The following is a 21,377-nucleotide window of genomic DNA, read 5'->3' as shown; positions in this document are numbered from 1 at the left end:
TACAGTGAAGAGGCGACTCCGGGATGCTGGCCTTCAGGGCAGAGTGGCAAAGAAAAAGCCATATCTGAGACTGGCTAATAAAAGGAAAAGATTAATATGGGCAAAAGCACACAGACATTGGACAGAGGAAGATTGGAAAAAAGTGTTATGGACAGACGAATCGAAGTTTGAGGTGTTTGGATCACACAGAAGAACATTTGAAAAGATGCTGGAAGAGTGCCTGACGCCATCTGTCAAGCATGGTGGAGGTAATATGATGGTCTGGGGTTGCTTTGGTGCTGGTAAAGTGGGAGATTTGTACAAGGTAAAAGGGATTTTGAATAAGGAAAGCTATCACTCAATTTTGCAACGCCATGCCATACAATGTGGACAGCGCTTGATTGGAGCCAATTTCATCCTACAACAGGAAAATGACCCAAAGCACACCTCCAAATTATGCAAGAACTATTTAGGGAAGAAGCAGGCAGCTGGTATTCTATCTGTAATGGAGTGGCCAGTGCAGTCACCAGATCTCAACCCCATAGAGCTGTTGTGGGAGCAGCTTGACCGTATGGTACGCAAGAAGTGCCCATCAAGCCAATCCAACTTGTGGGAGGGGCTTCTGGAAGCATGGGGTGAAATTTCTCCCGATTACCTCAGCAAATTAACAGCTAGAATGCCAAAGGTCTGCAATGCTGTAATTGCTGCAAATGGAGCATTCTTTGACGAAAGCAAAGTTTGAAGGAGAAAATTATTATTTAAAATAAAAATCATTATTTCTAACCTTGTCAATGTCTTGACTATATTTTCTAGTCATTTTGCAACTCATTTGATAAATATAAGTGTGAGTTTTCATGGAAAACACAAAATTGTCTGGGTGACCCCAAACTTTTGAATGGTAGTGTATATTCAATATATTTTCTTGTGAGAGCTGGGGTAATCGTGACTATATACTTTGGGACTTCAGCCCAACCCCTTTGCACCACCCCATCAACATAGGTGTGCATCCCATATAAATTTTTTCTAGATTATCCCAGAGTAAAGGCGTACAGAGTGATAAGTAATCCGAACACCCGGACAGTGACATCAGAAGCTTTGTAATTACTGGGTCTCCGGCCAGAGCTCTAGAAGTCCCCAGGGTAGCTACGTCACTCAAGATAGACTGGGTTCTGCTGCAAGTGGGAGCTCCATTGATAACTGTCCATATATGGCCTGTTACATCAAGAGTGCATCCCGACGCATAAGTTTAATGGAGGCCTGTGATGGATGCCATACAGTAGCATTCGTCACCCATAGACCAAGATAATAAAAGAAAAGTATACCGTGCAGTATATTTTTTTATTGCGTCAACCGACAGAATCGAATAACATTATTTACTATGCTTTTCCATCCCTTGAAAAAAAGAAGTATACTGACGTATACCAGCCTGAAACAGGCCAAATGGACACTGTGTTGGCCTCTGTCGACCTAATGAAGCTCTATGGACACGTTTAGTGTGTACGTCAAGAGCTTTCCCGACATACACGCTATGTGTAGGGTTAAAACGTGATGTGACTAGGCCTAAAACTTAGTAAATTCCCCTAATAACCTCAGTTTCTCAGAATCCACTCACTCTGTGAATGGCAAGAGAGTTCACACATTGCTCTCAGGATGCATTCACACATGGCAGATTTTGTTTCAGAAATATCTGCGACTTTAAATCAGTTCCAATCATCTGAATGTAACCACATTTTCCTAAATAAAACCAGATAATCTTATTTTCTAATCTATTGTTATTTTCTGACTAGATTTTTTTTATTCTATTTTCTGTACATAACTATAAGGGGAACTATCTTGGCTCAGTTGCTGTTAACAGCCTTTAGAGATATGGTTTACCGCAGCCACATGGACCATAAGAACCTGAGAAAAGGAGGAGACCCATAGACTTCTATGGGAGTATTTTCTAGGCATGCTCTGTGACCTGTGCAGAGATCAATGTGCAGGAAGGGATAGGAGAGGAGCTGTGTCAGTTGATCCAGTGTTATCTATATAGAGATGTTATCTTTCATTGTAAGGCTACATTCACACGAGCGTGACAGATTAACATGCGTAAAAAAACGCGCGTTGTGTTATGCATCAGTGTGCTTTGCGAGTGGCATGTATTTTTCACGCACTCGGAAGCGCTTCTTTTTTTTCTGTAATTGATGCGTAAAACACGGACAGCACATAGATGGTTTTCTGGTTTTCACAGACCCATTGACTTCAATGAGCGGCTAAGTGGGTGAAAAAACACCAATATAGGACATGCAGTGAGTTTCACGAAATGGACACTTGCTGTGTGAAAACTCACGCATGTGTGAATAGCCCCATTGAAATTAATGGATCCGTGTGCTGTGAGTTATTTCAACGCACAGCACATGGACGAGATTCACGCTCGTCTGAATGAGCCCTAATCCTGCCTGTGATGATGATGGGATGACTGCAGTGAAATGATCTCTACAGAAAGTGTCAATCCAGAGGTGATTTTAGACAAACTCTGGTTCTGAAAAAAATTTAAGTTGTCTTCCAATTGTTGTACCAACAAAACCATCAGATATGATAATTACAGAAAACATTCTAGGGTGTTACTAGGGTCTTTAGGAACGATATGGGCTGTAAAAATGAGTGCCGATTGACGAGACAGGTTGATGATCAGCACTCGTTTGCTCCTTTCACAAGAACCTATGATTGGTAATTTATGGGGATGAACAATCGTTACTACATTTCCGTCATGTTGGCAGCACATATCCCTGTTTACACAGAGAGTTGTGCTGCTGACTAGCGACTATTTTATTGGCCGCATAAACGAGGCGATCAGCCAATTAACAAGCAAATGCTTGTTCATCGGCTAATCGTTGCCCTGTTTACACAAGAGCAATGATCAGGAATGAGCGTTCATATAAACGTTCGTTTGCCCGATCATTGACACGTAGCCAAGGGCCATTAGAGGAACAATCGCCAAGGCATATGTCCCTCCCCACACAAACATTTTTTTATTTACATATATAGTTATGAAATAATACCACTATACCAGTAACATATCCTACTACCATACAGTAGATAAATATTATCTCCATACTGTTATTGAACTAAACACACTAATCTTACCAATGATACCAATACACAAAGATCAAATAATACCCCTACAACATGACCACATATTACCACTACAAAGTGACTGAATAATGTTACTGAATGAAATCCACTGTACAAAGACCAATATTACCACCATATAGTGGTAGATAGAAGTCAATAGGTCCACTCCTGTTAACAGGTTCCTATGGTTCATGTGGCTGCTGTAAAACATATTTCTAAATGCTGTTAAAGGGGGTTTCCCTAAAAATGTATGGCCTAGTGTAAAGGATCTGCCAGGCACTACGTCTGTGGCTACTCCCAGGATTAATCAGTCGACACCTGAGGCCAGACCTCTTAGACTGACACCGGCTCCCACCAATCAGGGTGGCAGGCTCAGGAGTGGGAGAGCCTATCGCGGCCTGGTCAGTCGGAGTTAGCTCCGCCCCCTGTCCATTTATACCTGCCGTTTTCTCTTCCTCATTGCTTGTTCCTCTTTTTGGATTCCTGGCCCCACTGCTGCCTTGCTCCAGCCTGCTTCTGCCGTGCTTCTGCCTTGCTTCAGTTCCCGCTTATCCTGCTTCGCTCTGCCCCTGGCTTGCTTCCTGCTCCGTGCTCTGCATTTGTATACTCCACTACATCCTGATCCTGACTGGCTCGTTCACCACTCCGTTTCCTCACGGTGTTCCGTGGGCTACTGCCCCTTCCCTTGCTTGTTCCCTGTTTGTATCCCCTTGCACTTAGTCAGCGTAGGGACCGCCGCCAAGTTGTACCCCGTCGCCTAGGGCGGGTCGTTGCAAGTAGGCAGGGACAGGGCGGTGGGTAGATTAGGGCTCACTTGTTCCCTTCACCTCCTTCCTGCCATAACACCTAGCCTCAGGATAGATCATTAATAGCTGATCACTTGGGGTATCACTCCCGGGACCCCCACCGATCAGCTGTTTTGAAGGGGGTGCAGTGCTCGTACAAGCACTACACCACTCAAATGATCAGCCATCAACTTTTAGGGACTGAAAAAAAACCTTTAACAGCAGCTCAGGCAAAATGGCTGTGCCCAGAATCGTGTACAGAAAATAGAATTAAAAAAAACACCTACAATCAAAAAATGTTAACAAATTAGATGATAAGATTTGGTTTAACTACCTGGTTTTAATTAGGGAAAACAAAATCTAGGTGATAATATACAACATAATAATAAATTTTCTAAACATTAGAAAGCATTCAATTTTAACCCTTTCCCGACATTTGACGTAACTGTACGTCACGACCACGAATAGGGAGTATGAAACGGCTCACAGACTGAACCCGCGCCATACTCAGCGAGTGTTGCCTGTATGCTACAGCCAACACCTCAATGTAAGGGCCAGGATCAGAGATAACCCATCCATTTATCCACTTAGATGCAACGGGCAACAGCGACTGCGGCATCTAAGCTATTAGAAAAAGGGGGGCCCTCCATCATCCAGTCACTCCCCCAGCCCGATGCGATCGTAACGTGCCAATAGTTGTTAAAGCCTCCTGGGGGCCTATTGAAGGCCCCCAGGTCTGCCATCTTTGTCCCACATTAAGAGAGCGGTAAAAGCACAATATACTGCAATATAACATTGCAGTATATGCCGTAAAAAATAGAAAAACGCCAGAATTGCCATTTTTTTTCACCTCACCTGCCCAGAAAGATTAAATAAAAAGAAATCAAAAAGTTATATGCACCCCAAACTACAGCTCGCAGAGAAAAAAAAAAGCCATCACACAGACAAATCAATGGAGAAATAGAAAAAAGTTATGGGTCTCAGAATATGGTGACACAAATGTTTTTTTTTCTAAAAGTGGTTAAACATAAAAACAACTATATTAATTTGGTGAACCCATAACTTGCAGAATAAATTTAACACATCATTTTTACAGCCTGGTAAACACCGTAAAAGCAAAATTCCAAAAACAATGGAAGAATTGTTGTTTTTTTTTCATTCCACCCCTCAAAGAATTATTTTTTTTTGTTTATTAGTACATTATATCGTGCAATAAATGGTAGCATTAAAAAATACAACTTGTCCCGCAGAAACAAGCTCTCATCAATGGAAAAATAAAAAAGTTATGTCTCGAGGAGGAAAAAACTAAATTAATAAATAATAAACTGTTGCAGCAGGAATGGGTTAATAATTTCCATTATTTAGTAGATGATTTTGGTAAATAATACACCGTTAACATCATTTTAACTCCTTGGCAACATGAGATGTAACTGTACATGGCTAAGTTCCCCCCATATTATGTTACAGCTGACACTTCAGTGCAGCGGCCGGGATCGGCTATAACTCCAATCCCAAATGTTTAACCACTTATATGCCGCAGTAATGAGGGGTGGGGGGTGGGACACCATCTGTCATTCCACTGCTTCCCTGGAACGCAATCACAGAGTGTCGATGGCTGTCAAGGCAGCCTGAGGGGAAAATGAAGAAGCAAGGCTTAATAGGAGCTGGTAACAATTACAATACACTGCAATACAAAGGCATTGCAGTGTATTGTATGAGTGATTAAAGTATTGCTTGTTCAAGTACTCTAAGGGGACTAAAAAAAAATTAAAAAAAATTATTGTTCTAAAATAATTACAAGTAAATAGAAACCTTTTTCACATTTTTCCCCTAAAGTAATGTAAAACATAAAAAAATGAACATAATTAGTATCGCATGTCCATAAAAGGCTGAACTATTATAATATGACATTATTTAACCCGCACACTGAATGCAGTAAAAAAAAAAACAAAAAAAACAATATTGCTGTTTTTTGGTCACCTTACTTCCCAAATAAAATAAAATAAAAAGTGATCAAAAAGTCAAATACATCCCAAAATAGTACCAATAAATACCATACCACATCTTGCCCTGCAAAAAACAAAGCCTCTCACCGTTCCATCGACGGAGAAATAAAAAAGTTATGGGTCTCAGAATATGACAACACCCAAAATGTTTTTTTTAACAAATAGTTTTTTCTTTGTAAGTACATCATAAAAAAAACGATATATATTTGGTATCGCCATAATCGCATTGATCCACAGAATAAAGTTAACATGTTGTTTTTATTGCATGGTGGACGCCATAAAAACAAAACCCAAAAAACAATGGAGAAATCGCAGGTTTTTTTTTCTCATTCTACCTCACAAATATTTTTTTGCAGTTTGTCGGTACATTATATGGTACATTGGTGCCATTATAAACTACAACTCGTTCCGCAAAACACAAGTTCTCATATGGCTATGTCAATGGAAAAATAAAAAAATTATGGCTTTTGGTAGGCGGGAGGAAAAAAATGAAAATTAAAAAACGGAAAATAACTGCAGCGCCAAGGGGTTAAACAGAAATGTTGCTATTGGTAAGGGTTGCTTACAAAGTTAGGCTTTATTCAGACGAACGGGAAATACGTCTGTGCAATGCGCGTGATTTTCAAGCGCGTTGCACGGACCTATATTAGTCTATGGGGCCGTGCAGACATGTCCGTGATTTTTACTCAGCGTGAGTCCGCTGAAAAAAAGTCACGACATGTCCGTTCTTTGGGCGTTTTTCGCGCATCATGCACCCATTGAAGTCAATGGGTGCGTGAAAAGCACGCATGTCACACGGAAGCACTTCCGTGCGAACAGCGTGATTCGCGCAACAGCTGTGAAAAGGATGAATGAAAACAGAAAAGTACCACGTGCTTTTCTGTTTACAAACATCCAAACGGAGTGTCATAATGATGGCGGCTGCGCGAAAAGCACGCAGCTGCGCATCATATGCTGATGCCCCACGGAGCTGTTACGTGCCTTTTGCGCAACCAAAACTCCACGTTTTTTGCCTGCGCAAAAATGGCACGCTCGTGTAAATCCGGCCTAAATATCTCCAATATTACTGCATTGATCAATTTACTTTACTTAATGTGCGGCAGTTTATGCAGATATCTAGTGCATCGACTTGCATTTAACACCTCATATAAGCAGCACCTGCTTGGCATAACAATGAGCATCCCATATACATAAACTCTCCAATGTAACAGACAAATACAATGTATTCTCATGATAAAGGAAACAAAGTTTATATTGTCACACATGCAATACAAACATACGTCTTACTCAATCATCAGGGTAAGTTGGCACGTAGCGTAAATACTGCGGATCTTCCGCAACAGATTTTGTTCGCAGCATAATACAGTAGCAGCAAAGTGGATGATATTTGAACAAATCTCATCCACACTCTGCGTAAATGATGAGCGGAAAAAAACAATCAGAAGGTGCATTTTTTTTAATCCGCAACATGTCAACTGTATTTGTGTAATCGCTGCTTTTGTGTTGCGGGTTTTCCCCATTGAATTCAATGGGGAGGTTAAAACCAGAAACAAATAGCAGAGCATAGGTTTTTTGCGCCCGAAAAGCCGCCGCAAAAAAAACGCAACTCACAAAAGAAAAATCATATATTTAAGCACAGAATTTTGGGTCTTCATCCAAGCCGGCCTCCAGGGATGGTGTTTCATCCCATGTGATCGCTGCAGCCAATCACAGGCTGCAGCGGTCACGTGATAAAATGTCATCCCAGGAAGATGGTCTGCAGGACGTCAGAGGGTAAGCATGTGTTGGTTTTTTTTAACGTGCAGTTTTCCACAGTGGACATTCTGGACGAAAAACTGCACCGCAATTTGGTGCGGTTTTTCGGCCAGAACTCCCTGCGGCCGCCAAGGCGTATACGCTGTGTACTTTTGCGCAGCGTATCTGCCCTGTTTGAACATTGCCACAAGCTGTTTTTAAGTTTTTACTCTAAAATAATGAAGGAGATGATATAGGAGTATAGAGCAAGAAACACTGCATCATTTTGTACTGCAACATTTCCTAGTATTGTGTTGCATCCACCCAGTAAACTTTCAGATGCTAAATTCTGTTAGTAATGAGTTAAATCATTTTTTTTTTAACTTTTGATAGCAAATTTACCAAATATCACAAAACACTTGGGAATGTAGAATTACATGTCTTGAATTACTTTATACTAAATAATGCTATATTTTCTGACCAGTATTTGTTTAAAAATTAAAATCTTATTCAGGGCAATGCAGCACATATCTGTAGCAGTAAGGCCAAGATCATCGAGACCAAACACAGTTTTGTTCCATATCTCATAGCTGAAACGGAGCACATACAAAAACAGAAGAGAAGTACCGTATATGTTTTTCTTTATACTTTTCTTGCCATTAAGATCCACTTTGGGCTTTGTCAGCAAACTACTCTGGATGAGTCTGGCATAAAGAGGTTTTCTGCTTCCTAAAAGTGCAGTTTGAGGTAAAATACAGGATCTAAATTTAAACGTTGGTGTCGCCCTCTACTGGCCACACCAGGGATTAGCACTGCTTTTAGCTCTGGAGAACCACCATGGTCAGGGCCTGAATGGGCAGCACATGACACAAAGGATGTGTCTTGTCTGAATGCCAAACCGAGAGATGCTCAAGCAGGCTCATGGCATACTACCCACAAATGAGACATGGAGGATGGCAGCCGAGAAAAGTAAGCCACAAAGTAAGGGCAAGTATGGGAAATACGAAATAATTTCCTAAATAACACATAAACTAGGGATAAATATGTGTTCATCTGTATACAGTATTTGGAATAAAGAACATATTTAACACAATGTCTCCTCCCTTATTTTCTATTAAAAATAACCTTATAAAGGAGAAATTCAAACAACCTTGAATTTATATGTTGCTAGAAGTGGATGGACACACTTTAATGTATGTATATATGGAATCCTCTTATCATGAAGGCATTCTGAAGGTGACAAACCATGTGTCCAGTAGAAAAGACAGTAAAGCTATAGAGTTGATAAAAAGGGCTAAACAACAATTACCACTTTGTCAATAGTGATTTGCTGCTGTGAAAAGATCTCCCAGACAAGCACTACTGCCATCATTTGGATACTGTCACTTTAAGCAGAGGATTATGCTTAGATCCCAATCATAAGGCAAATATATTATTAAAAAAAAAAACAATTTATTTCACAATTCTCGCTAATACATCGATACAGACTGTGTGTTAATATGACTAAGAAACAGTCAATGAATCTCTGTAATCCTATTGTCTATGCCTATATGTGCAGCAACAATACCAGGCACCACGTACCTAGGTACACTCATTGTATATTTATGCAAAATGGATCAAATTAAAACTATAATTTACACCTAAAAGTTTCACTGCGCCAATTATTTCAGTGGTAAAGTTGTGATGATGTATTCTATTTTGAACATTACAGAACAAGTGATACACATCTGTATAATAGCAATTATTTAGTGGTGCCAATATGACAATGTGATATTTTTGTAACAATAGCATACTTTTTATTTAGATTTTATTCCCTTTAATGTCAGAGACTTCATACGTTACAGAATTAACAAACAAACCATATAGAGAAGGCTCCCAAATTCTGCATCATGGTAACATTTCAAAACAGACAAACGCATAGAACCAGCAGCTTTCTCCGTTTACATTATTTTGAGAGAATTGTAAACTTGCAAAATCTCAGTTTAGGGAATCGGGCCATGAAAAAAAAAAAAAAAAAAGGCACTACTCTATCTCTTAATTAATTTCTGTCCCCTGAACTCCATCTGCTGGAGTGTCACATTCTGCAGGAGGTCAGCACTGTTCCAGCTGTAATTGTGAAATCATGCCCAAATCATGGGACCAACCAACGCCAACACCTACAATCCACAATACAAGTGAAGAACACTAATCAAGATCTCAACATCAATTGCAATGCATCACTTAAACAAAAGCTTAGGTGTTTTAAACCTTTACAAATCCTCTTGACTCCATTCACAGATATTTGACATAAGAGTTGAGCTATAATGACTACATTACTAGGAATAAGCCTACCTGCTTCCAGTTCTGTAGCTGTAGACTCCTTGTAGGTCCAGGGTGCTGAAACAAGTCCTATCTCAGAGGCATCCTCCCTTACCCCAATATACTGTAACATCCATCAGCAGACCGTTTCATCTCCTCTGATAACTGTTAACAGCTAATATATCACAGCAGTGCTTGTTGCAGACCTAGAACCTGCCCAAAATGCCTTTTAAACACGTGTAGTTACAACAAGCATCTAGGCACAAGTCTTACTGCAGCAATGATCATCTTATTGGAGATCTCAGGAGCTTTATTCTGCCTTTCAGTTGTTGTTTTTGCTTCTTTACTCCAGAGGAAATCGTCAGCTCCCACCTGCAGCAGTGTAATCCCAGCTCTGTGACTTGGGTGGTAGTTCTGGAATAAGTCTCTGGAGCAAGGTGTGGAGAGTCTTGGCACAAGCACTCAATACTACTATGTCTGTCTCACAGCCATGAGCATGTAAGTGCAAGCATCATTAGATACAGTGTGTGCTTCTCTGCTACCAACCTTTCTCTGATACCATTTCATAAAGTCTCTCAACTACTGTGACCCTCATGAACAATTGTGGGTGGAACAGTATGTCTAGGAGTTGGCTCAATACTGCAAACCCATTCACCATATACAGGGCGTAGGGGGGGGGGGGGGGGCATGAAATCCAGTACAGAAAAGGCATCTGACTAATCACTGAGCAGCCTTATATAGATTCATTAAGCTCTAACATATTAACAATGTAAAATCTTCCAGCACAGCAATTATGGGTGATGCCCAAATATTGGCATAACACTGTTGTGAACTACTATAAGTGGGTGGATACTGCTACTTCAAACATAGGGTAGTGGTTGAACATAGTAAATTCTATGTTTAGCGATAACATTATGTTGTTGTAATTTTAATGAAGCACAATTTTTATCTGCAATTTATTATATTACTATAATATACACTGGGTGATAAAGAAAGAGGCTACAGATAATAAAATATGTACTATGTCTCCCTCCAGTGGCCAAAGATGGAACTTACACTTCTGTTATTCACTTACCGATCAGCCATAACATTAAACCACTGTAAAAGCAATTATTGTCAAAATGAGAAGACTTGAACGAACGGTAAATCTTCTGAAGTGGCAAGACTGAAAAAAGCACTCCAATGGCACATTGCTAACTACAGGAAGACACAAAATATAACAGAAGAACATCATTAGAACTTCAGGACTTGTAAACCACAGCTGTCATTGGGCCAAAATAGGATTTGAAGTATTTACTAGTCAAACAAATCCCAGCTGCATTATTTTCTTTAGAAAAATGAAAACATCAATATGGTCCCTTTTGAGACATTCTGTATTTCTATTTTATAAATCCACAAATATTCACAATTTCATCTAAGTGGTTACATATGTGTCACACTAAGGTATATCCCCCCCCCCCTGTTAACTAATACTGCAATGTTTTACCTCTAAGGGTCAGTTCACACGGGGTATAAATACTGCAGATCTTCTGCAACGTATTTAGTTGTGGAAAATCCGCAGCACAATACAGTAGCAGCAGAGTGGGTGAGATTTGAACAAATCTTATCCACATGCTGCATAAATCATAAGCGGAAAAAAACGCTGAGAAATTGACCTGCGGTGCATTTTATTTAGTCCGCAGCATGTCGATTTGATTTACATAATCGCTTCTTTTTCAATGAGGGGGTAAAACCCACAACAAATAGCAGATGTTGCAATTCTGCCACAAAAATCACAACGCAGAGAAAAATAAAAATCTTATACTTACCCAGAATTCTGTGCTTCTTCGTCCAGGCTGGCCTCCTGAGATGACATTCCATACTATGTGACCACTGCAGCCAATCACAGGCTGCAGCGGTCACATGTGATAAAACGTCATTCCAGGAGGTCGTGCTGCAGGACGGCAGAGGGCGGCCGCGTATGTGTAAGTATGTAACTTTTTTTATAATTTTCTGCAGCGAACATTCCGGCCTAAAAACTGCACGACAATCTGGTGAGGTTTTACGGCCGGAATTCCCTGCGGCGACCAAGGCCTCCCCCTTGGTCTTGATTGAGCATTTTTTGCGGCATCTAAGGCTTTTACCAGAGATACGGGGCAGGCCTGCCATGTTTTTATCCATTTTACACTGACAGGCAATAATGTTTTGGTGTACTAAGTATACCAAATCATTATAAAAGATTGCATTGGAAAGTTAACGCGTGGGACTTTAAAAATATTTAACCGGTTTAGCCGTCTGTACATAGACGTCCCGCAGTTGGGGTCCTTAAAACCTGCGCCACAGAGTATTTATGGCGTGAGTTTTAGCTGGCTACCCAAGAGATCGGGCAGCTGAATGTTGAGACCCGGCAGTCAGTGACTGCTGGGGACCCTGAGGAGAAGATAGAAGCAGCGAAATCTACTTCTATCTTCTCAGATCTATTGTACACAGCGCTCAATGAGCACTGTGTATAGAATAAAGGCAGAGGCAGCGCCGCTGCCTCTTTTGGTCCCGGTGATCATGTGACTAGTCACATGATCGCTGGGATGCCGTTAGTGGCAGGCTGCTGCTGGGCACAGCCCAATTAGTGGCAATAGTCACTATATGATGGCTGAATTCCCCTGTAACTGGAGCTGCTGTTCAAATAAGGTGTGAAAGAATGAAAAATAAAGTCCCCCAAAAGTCTTTTCTGAACTTTGAGGGACAGACAATAATAATATTAAAAAAAATAAAAGTAAAATTAAGTAAAAAAAAAACAACGTAATAATAAATACACATAAAATACCTGCCCCAAAAAAACATTCCCCCCTGCCAGAGTAAAAGAATGGAAAAGACATAGATAGAATTGCTTTTTTTCCCTTTTCCCCCCACAAAAAAAAAGTTAATCAATAATTGGTATGCACCCCAAAATGGTTTTATTTAAAAATATGACTCGTCCAGCAAAAAACAAGCCCTCATACAGCTACATCGACGGAAAAATAAAAAAAGTTCTTGGAATGCATCTACATAAAAAAACATTTATTTTTCATGAAAATTGCTATTATTGCGCAAAAGTAGCAAAACTTTAAAAAAAAACCTGTACATACTTCGTATCCCCAACATCGTACCACCTTATGGAATAAAGGTTACATGTTATATATGCTGCATGGTGAACAGTGTAAATTTAAAACGCAAAAAAACAATAGGACAATTGCTGTTTTTTCCACTTCCCAAAAAAAAGGAAATACAAGTTAATCAATAATGTCTATGAATCCAAAAATGTTTCTATTTAAAAAATTACTTATCCCGGAGAAAACAAGCCCTCATACAGTTACATTGACAGAAAAATAAAAAACTATGGCTCTCGGAATGCGACAATGAAAAAACAGAAAAGATGCTTCGTTCTAAATAACCAAAATAGGCCAATCTAAAGGGGTTAAATTGACTAAATATTGTATCCAGTTTTTGTGACATTTTTTATGAAAATAGACAAGGATAATATCCATTTAAACTAAGATGCCTTGAGAATTTGAATATTTTCACATTATACTTGAGCACCTTCGGCCCAAAAAATAATTCACAGTGGATTGTATGACTGTAAAATGCCCAGGCCCTAATCCTATAAAGCAGCCCCAAACCATAACATTTTGTTTGCAGAATGGTTTACAGTTTTCAGGTTTTTTTAGTAAAATCCTGTCTATGGTTTTCACAAAACATATCACCTGTTAGGATGACCAGACAACATGAAAGAATGTGCCCAGCAGAGAACCTTGTGGTACAAAGCAGGTGGTACAAAGATCAGACCATTAGGGGGATGGCAAGTAGATACTCTCGTATGAGCTAGAATACATTGAGGATTTATAATGTGCGCTGGATCCACTAAACAGGAGTTGGATGTGTCAAAGGAGGGAGATAGGTAATCGGCCCTACAATTCTTGTCACCTACTATGGTGTCACCTGGCGGCTTGAAGGTATTTTAGGTTTTTATGATCCATATAGATGGTGAAAGGAAGTTTAGTCCCTTCCAGCAGATGTTGCCAATCTTCTAAAGTAGACTTCACTGCCAGCAGTTTTCAAGCTCTATTGGAATAATTCTGTTCTGCTGGAGATAATTTTTAGAGATTTTTGAGTTTTCTGTTAGATTAAATTTTTAGAGAAGTTGGCTCCTACACCTATTGAAGAGGCATCCACTTTCCCAAAGAAAGGCCTGGGAACGTCCGGGTGAGAGAGAACCGGAGCAAACGAAAAGCATGCTTTGAATTGTTCGAAGGCATGTACTGCCACTTCAAACCAAGAGCGACAATTGGCCCCCTTATGTGCGAAAGTGGTAATGGGAATAAGCAAAGAAGAGAAGTTTTCAATGAACTGCCAGTAGTAATTAGCAATCCTAAAAAGCAGCGCTTTCAGACGTGTAGAACGAGTCCAGCAAATTATAGCAGAAACCTTGTCTGGAACTATCTTCAGACCTTGAGTGGAGATTATGTACTCAACAAAGAGCAGTTCAGACTTCTTAAAGAAGCATTTCTCCAGTTTAGCATACAGTGAATTCTCTGGGGGCGCTGTAAGACAGTACTTAAGTGTTGCCGAGAGAAATCTTTGGAGAAGACGAGGTTGTTGTCTATGTACACCAAGACGCCATAATAGTGAAAGTCAAGGAACAACTCATTGATGAAATGTTGGAAGACAGCCAGAGCATTACAATGCCCGAAGAGAATGACCAGGTATTCGTAATGTCCATCACGGGTATGAAAGACCATCTTCTAAGTCCTGTGAAGATCAAATTTTGTGAAGATGGTAGCTCCCCGGTCAAACATCTCAGAGATGAGAGGGAGAGGATAACGGTCTTTCACTGTGATCTTGTTTAGCCCACTATAGTCTATATTATTTCTTAATAAAATATATTTTTGATAGCTCAATGTTTCGGGTGGCCTTATCTTTCTCAATCGCTTGAGAAAGGTGATGGTCGTCGAAACATCGCAGCATGCCCAGGTCCATGGGCGTGAAACTAGCTGAAAATATATATTTTCCAGCACGGAAACTAAGGTCTTTCTAATGAATGGAAACATATATATATATAAAAAAAAAAAAAATTATGGAAAATTGTGTGTTGTAGCAAAAAGGAAATTTATAAATATTTAAAACGAAGAGCATGTGTTTCCTCTTGCTATTGAACAATATGCGTTCTGAGTACAAAACTGTCATCACCGCTAATAGTCTGCAAAATAATCTAAGGCCATCACACAAGGCTTGTACAGAACAACAAGAATGAGCAACCCAGCAACTAAAACACAGAGGGCCACACAGGAGCCAGGAACCAACATTGGACCAGGCACTCACTGGCCAGTGCTGCTCATAATTTCTAAGATTTTCTTTTTTTGCATAGGCCCACTTTTCCATTGTGAGTAGCAAGTTAATTTTACTAACTAACTCTTGCAACGCAGGAGGGTTCACATGTCCTATCTTTTGCAAAGGCTTTCTACGGCCCAGACACCTTCCCTCAAATATACGCTAAGGTGTCCATGGTCAATAGAAATGAATGGGTCCGTAATTGCAGACCGTAATTGCAGACCGTACTTACGGTCCGCAACTACGGACAAAATATATGGTCGTGTACATGGTGCCTTAAAGAGTTATGACCCCATGCACACGACCGTAGATTTCTTCCGTATTTACGGACCCATTCAATTCTATGGCCGACGGTTACCTTCCCGTATATAGAAACCTTCCGTAAAATATAGGACATGTCCTATTTTATTATTTTACGGACGGTGCTCCCATACTTTTTTAATGGGAGCACGGCCCGCAAATGCGGACGGATGTCCGCGGCTGGCTGTGCCCGTAATCACGAACCGTGATTACGGGCACAGTCGTGTGCATGGGGCCTTACACTTACAGATGGTAAACAGAACATTGTATGTATTGTGCCATTACCCCTCAGGACAGGAAAAACAGAGGAGAGAGTGATTTAGGGCCTATTCAGACACGCGATGTTCATGTATGGGTGCTGTTCGAATGTAGAACGGACAGCACACACACTGAACACTGACCCATTAAAGTTAATGGGCTCATTCACATGTCCGATTTTGTCTGTGCACTTAGCATTCAATACTTTAGGGTATGTTCACATGCATAGTTTTCAGGCGTATTTCAGGGCGTAAACGAGTCAACAAGAAAGACGGCACTATGTTCAGACGGGGCGTTTTTTTACGCAGCTGTTTTAAAAACGGCGCATAAAAAAACGGCCCATAAAAAGAAGGAGCACGTCACTCTTTGAGCCGTTCTTGGATCTGATTTTCATTGTGTCAATGGAAAAACAACCCCAAAAAATGGGTAGAAAAAAATGTCTAAAAAAAACGTTTTCAGCTCCAAAAACGACTGAAAATCAGAGGCTGTTTTCTCTGAAAATAGCTCCGTAATTTTCAGCCGTTTTAGACTCAGCGTGTTAACATACCCTTAGTCTGATTCTTGCAACAGACTCACCCATTCAAGTCAATGGGTCACTGATGCTAGAAGGATGCTAAAAACTGACAATCTGACACAACACTGATTCAACTCTGATGTAAAATCGCCAGTTTTACATCACAGACGTGATTTACAACGCTTGTCTGAATACAGCCAAAAGGTAGTTGATACTCACTGGTGGGCATTGTAAATCAAAAAGAGCTATGTGTTCCTACAGTCAGTGCTAATATCCCAACACTACAGCATAATAAGGACAAACGTGATTGGCTGCTGCACAACTACAGTATAATGTTCACATCTACGTCGGAGGATCCGTTTACCGGAGACTATAGACCAGCATGCTGCGCTATGTTGTCCGGTAAAATCACAGGCACCCTAGCGGAAAGCTGACGGAACCCTTTAAAGTCAATGGGTTCTGTCGGCAACCAGCGGTATCCGTTGTGCAACGGAATCGTTGGTTCTGTTATTCCCTCGTTCTGCTCCTCTGACAGAGCAGAACAACGGTACACACCAATGCAGGTGTGAACCCAGCCTTATTTAGGTGTCCACGCTGTCCTAGCAGGATACATTAACTACATCATCACGCTTAGCTCTTTACCCTACTCACATATCTGTGATGGGGAATCCTACTAGTAGTCATTAAATAAGGATTCACATCTTACACCTTTAGGGCATAGCCAGAGGTATGCCATAAATGTCTGATAGATGCGGGTCCCAGGTCCCCCCATCTCACCAGGGAATCGGTGCAGAGGTGGTCAGGGTTCTGGAAACAGACAAGCTCGCTGGGCTACGCTGTTTCCGAAACTGCCATAGAAGTGATATGCCATAAATGTATGACATAGGAATACGCCCTGAAACTGTCTAATTGCACTGACCTATATGACTACCAGTTGGTCTCAAAATATCAGTAAAGATCATGGGAAACTACGAAAGGAATCGTATGTGCCTGATTCAAAGATGAATTCTGTATCTATAGGATTTTATATAAACTATGTGGGAATGCCCACGTTCTGCCTGCAATTGAGCAGATGATTTAAAAATATAATCTTGAAATAACTGGTAAATATATTTTCCTTCCTAAGATTCCCATGACTCAAATTTTTAAAATTCTCCCAAATAGAAATTGTGCAAAAGAGTGCAAGTGTTTTGTATACCCATGAAGAAGCAACAGTTCACTAAACTCCCACTCACACTGAATAAGAGAAAGCAGTGAACGAGCTTGGTAATGCAAAGTAAAGTTATGTGCATCTAAGCTTAACCCCTTAGTGACCAGCCTATTTTAGGCCTTAATGACCAAGCTATTTTTTAAGTTTTTCCATTGTCTCATTCAAAGAGCTATAACTTTTTTATTTTTGCCTAGCAGGCATAACTAATGGCAGACCTGGGGGCCTTTATTAGGCACCCGGGCTGCCATAGAAGACACCGGCATGCTGCGATCACACGCAGGATGCCGGTGGGGTGAGAGAGGGAGCTCCCTCCCTCTCCCCAAAACCTCTCAGATGTGGCGCTCGCTATTGAGCGCCGCATCTGAGGGGTTAAACTGGCGAGATTGATAATTATATCAATCTTGCCCGTAATAGCAGGGCTCCTCCCAGCCCTCAGCTACCTCTGGTAGTTAAGAGCAGGGAGATTTAACGACTCCCTGCTCTGTTTATTTATTCCGATGCAGCGCCGTGAAAAGGCTGAGCTATACTGTTTTCGTAACTCCCATAGAAGTAAATTGGAGTTACGTTAACAAAGTAGCACCGCGAGCTACGCTTTTTCTGGAACTCAGCAACTCCTGAAACGGTGTACATGGTGGAGTTACGAAAACAGCGTAACTCGCTGAGCTACACTGTTTCCGTAACTCCCATAGAACTGAATAGTAGTTACGGTGGCATGCTACGCTGCTTCTGTAACTGCCATTTACTACTATGGGAGTTACGGAAACAGCGTAGCTCAGCGAGTTACTCTGTTTCTGTAACTCATGCATCTATCTACGAGGGACAATTTTGGACCACACTACTTTCACCCCGGGAAAACAGGACTAGAGATGCAGCAAATCGTATATTATGTCCCAAATCAATTCCCGGAAGGGGCGCGTACCCAGGTCATTACCCCCTACATGTAAAACCAATACATCTGGCGCCCTGTCTAGCTGTGCATAACGATGGAAGTCAGGAAGAACCCGATTCCAAACCATACCTCTAGAGCCTAGCCAATGAATTATGGCAGCAGACCTCAGGAAACCCAATTGTCGCCCATTTGGGCGGACATCAGCCCGCACAGCCCCCGAGTGCACATATGAGTGCCCTAGTATCCACACCAACCGAGAAGAAGGAAAATTTGCAAAACTTGCAAAACAGAAAAAACACGAGGGGGGGCACAAATAAATCGGTACACTAAAACAGAAAACTAGTTCTATCATACATGAGGACGGACATAAGATTGAAACCGCCTCAGTAGTGGCCCCAATACGGAAGGAGTGAGGAGCAAAAACAGACTCGTCTAACCCCATAGCATCTATGCATTTACGAAAAACCCACGTAAACTGATACAGAGACAAAAAGGAACCATCCGCGTGACACAAAAGCTGCACCCCAGCACCCCGCCCTACAATACTATAGCAAGAAAAACAAGAAACCGGGCACATACGTGCCGCAGGAAGCGCCCCCAACACCACCCGTTTCCCCCTACCCCCTTTATCCGTTTTTGAGTGCCTAATCCAGAACTCGACCCTCCCGTCAACTAACAGCACATCCGCCGCCTGCAACCTTCCTGCCCTGCTAGTACTAGGTGGCACCAGTTCCTCCACCCGCAGGGCCCCAAAAAACGCCCACGAAAAGGCCAATCTGTACAAAGTCACTTCAAACTCGGAGAAACAAACTCCACCCAAAACCTCCCATAACCGTTCCAACATCAAAAAAGAATTAGGAAGCCGCCCATCCGGCAAAACCCCGCCCCTACGATATCCCCTCAGGGCCTGGACCACCAAGAAATCTTTTGTGACATCCCGAAGCCCTCAATTTTAAACCTGAAAGCCAGAGCTGACACAAAACGAGTTACTTTAGATATGGACCAGCCCGTCACCGAGACCCGGCCCACAAACCCCAGCAAAGCCACTACATGATCGCCGTTCCCCTCTACCCCTGACATGCCTTTTAACCATGCCTCTCAGTCCCTCCACGCCGCGTCGTACGCTGACCACGTACCAGGCGCTAGAAAAGACCGTATTAATTCTCCTGCTGCTCGTAGACCAGCCCCAAAAGTCGGTCCGGGCAGGCGATCCCCTCCAATTCCACTTCCGGAGCCAGCCCCCTGAACCGTTCCCACTGTAGGTGAGAAAGAGAATCCGCAATGTTATTCTGCACCCCGGGCACATGTACCGCAATGATCCACGCATTAAGGGATAAGCAGCGCAACACCAACTGACGCAACAATCGCACCACCAGAGGAGAAGATGCCGATACATTATTGATGGCCAACACTGCCCCCATATTATCACAATGGAAGCGCACCTTGCTATCCCGGAACCGCTCACCCCAAATCTCCACAGCCACCAAAATAGGGAAAAGTTCCAAGAGAGCAAGGTTCCTCACCAATCCCAGTTCAACCCAGTCCGCCGGCCACCTTGCCGCACACCATTGTCCCTTACAATAAGCGCCGAACCCTATATTACCAGAAGCGTCAGTAAACAGCTCCGAATCAAAATTATCCACCACCAGGGACATAAGAAGTGACCTGCTGTTATAAATCTGCAAGAACTCTAGCCAAACAGCCAAATCCTCCCGGTGCTCCCTGTTGAAGCTAACATAATTATGTGGAGCCCGAACACCTGTCGTCGCCGTCGCCAACCTCCTACAGAAAACCCTTACCATTGGAATAATCCAGCACGCAAAATTAAGTTTGCCTAGAAGGGATTGTAACTCCTTGAGCACTATCTTCCGCAAATGCCTCGCCCTCCCAATATCAACCCGCAGGGACTCCAACTTGTCAACAGGAAGACGGCACTCCATGCTAACAGAATCAATGGTGATACCCAGAAAAACAAAACAATTCCGAGGGCCCTCCGTTTTATCGGGTGCAAGCGGAACACCAAAACGAGCCGCTACCCACTCCACCGTGTGTAGTAGAACAAAACACACCGACGAACCCACGGGCCCGACGCATAGGAAGTTGTCCAAGTAATGAATAACCGACCGGACACCCGCAACGTCGCAAACGCCCCACTCAAGGAAGGAGCTGAAGGCCTCAAAGTAAGCACATGAAATCGAACAGCTCATCGGTAGGCACCGGTCGACAAAATAAGCCCCGTTCCAATAACACTCCAACAGCCGCAAGCTGTCTGGGTGCACCGGGAGGAGGCGAAAGGCTGACTCGTTATCCGCTTTTGCCATCAACGCCCCCCTGCCACAATGACATGCCAACGGAACCGCTGCATCAAAACAGATATACAATGGAGCAAAGCTCTGGAGCAATACCATCATTAACAGACAACCCCCTAGGATGAGATAAGTGGTAAATGAGCCTAAACTTATTTGGCTCATTTTTAGGCACCAACCCCAGAGGGGACATGATCAGATCGAGAAAGGGTGGGTCAAAAATCGGGCCCGCTATCCTCCCCAACAAAACTTCCTTCTCCTGTTTTACCGACACCACCCCAGGATATTGCAACGCTGAACACAAATTCCACCGGGAAAAGGGGACCACATGAGGAGGAGAAGGGATTTTAAAACTGAAATGAAAACGATCCAATAACAACTCAGCTCCCCTTTTGTCACGGTATCTACTTAGGTAAGGCTCCATCTCTTCCCATCTCACCGGCGTCAGACCCTTTGTTAGTACCACATCCTTTTCCCTTTTTAAAACATTTTGAAGAGCCGTGTGACGCACCGCCACATGAGGAACAGGAATGTTTAAATTTGAATCCAGCCCTGAACTTGCACTTGCCGTCGTTGAACTGCCAGCACAAGCCCAATCTCCCTCCCGATGCTGCATTATTCTGACTTGACTGCCCCCCCCC

The 21,377-nt window shown here is 42.1% G+C and overlaps 1 protein-coding gene across 4 annotated transcripts in view; it reads right to left on the bottom strand.

The window, feature by feature from the left end:
* TAFA2 (TAFA chemokine like family member 2) overlaps positions 1 to 10,494 on the bottom strand; it is a 343,128-nt gene extending 332,634 nt beyond the window's left edge. For all 4 annotated transcript variants that reach the window (XM_075857009.1, XM_075857010.1, XM_075857011.1 and 1 more), the window contains exon 1: positions 9,950 to 10,494. The gene's annotated coding sequence lies outside the window, so the exon portion shown is untranslated. The remainder of the gene's footprint in view (positions 1 to 9,949) is intronic.
* Positions 10,495 to 21,377: the final 10,883 nt, after the last annotated feature.

Source organism: Rhinoderma darwinii, chromosome 3 (genome assembly GCF_050947455.1).
Source record: "Rhinoderma darwinii isolate aRhiDar2 chromosome 3, aRhiDar2.hap1, whole genome shotgun sequence".
NCBI lineage: Eukaryota > Metazoa > Chordata > Amphibia > Anura > Rhinodermatidae > Rhinoderma > Rhinoderma darwinii.
This window is presented reverse-complemented; position numbering and strand designations above follow the sequence as displayed.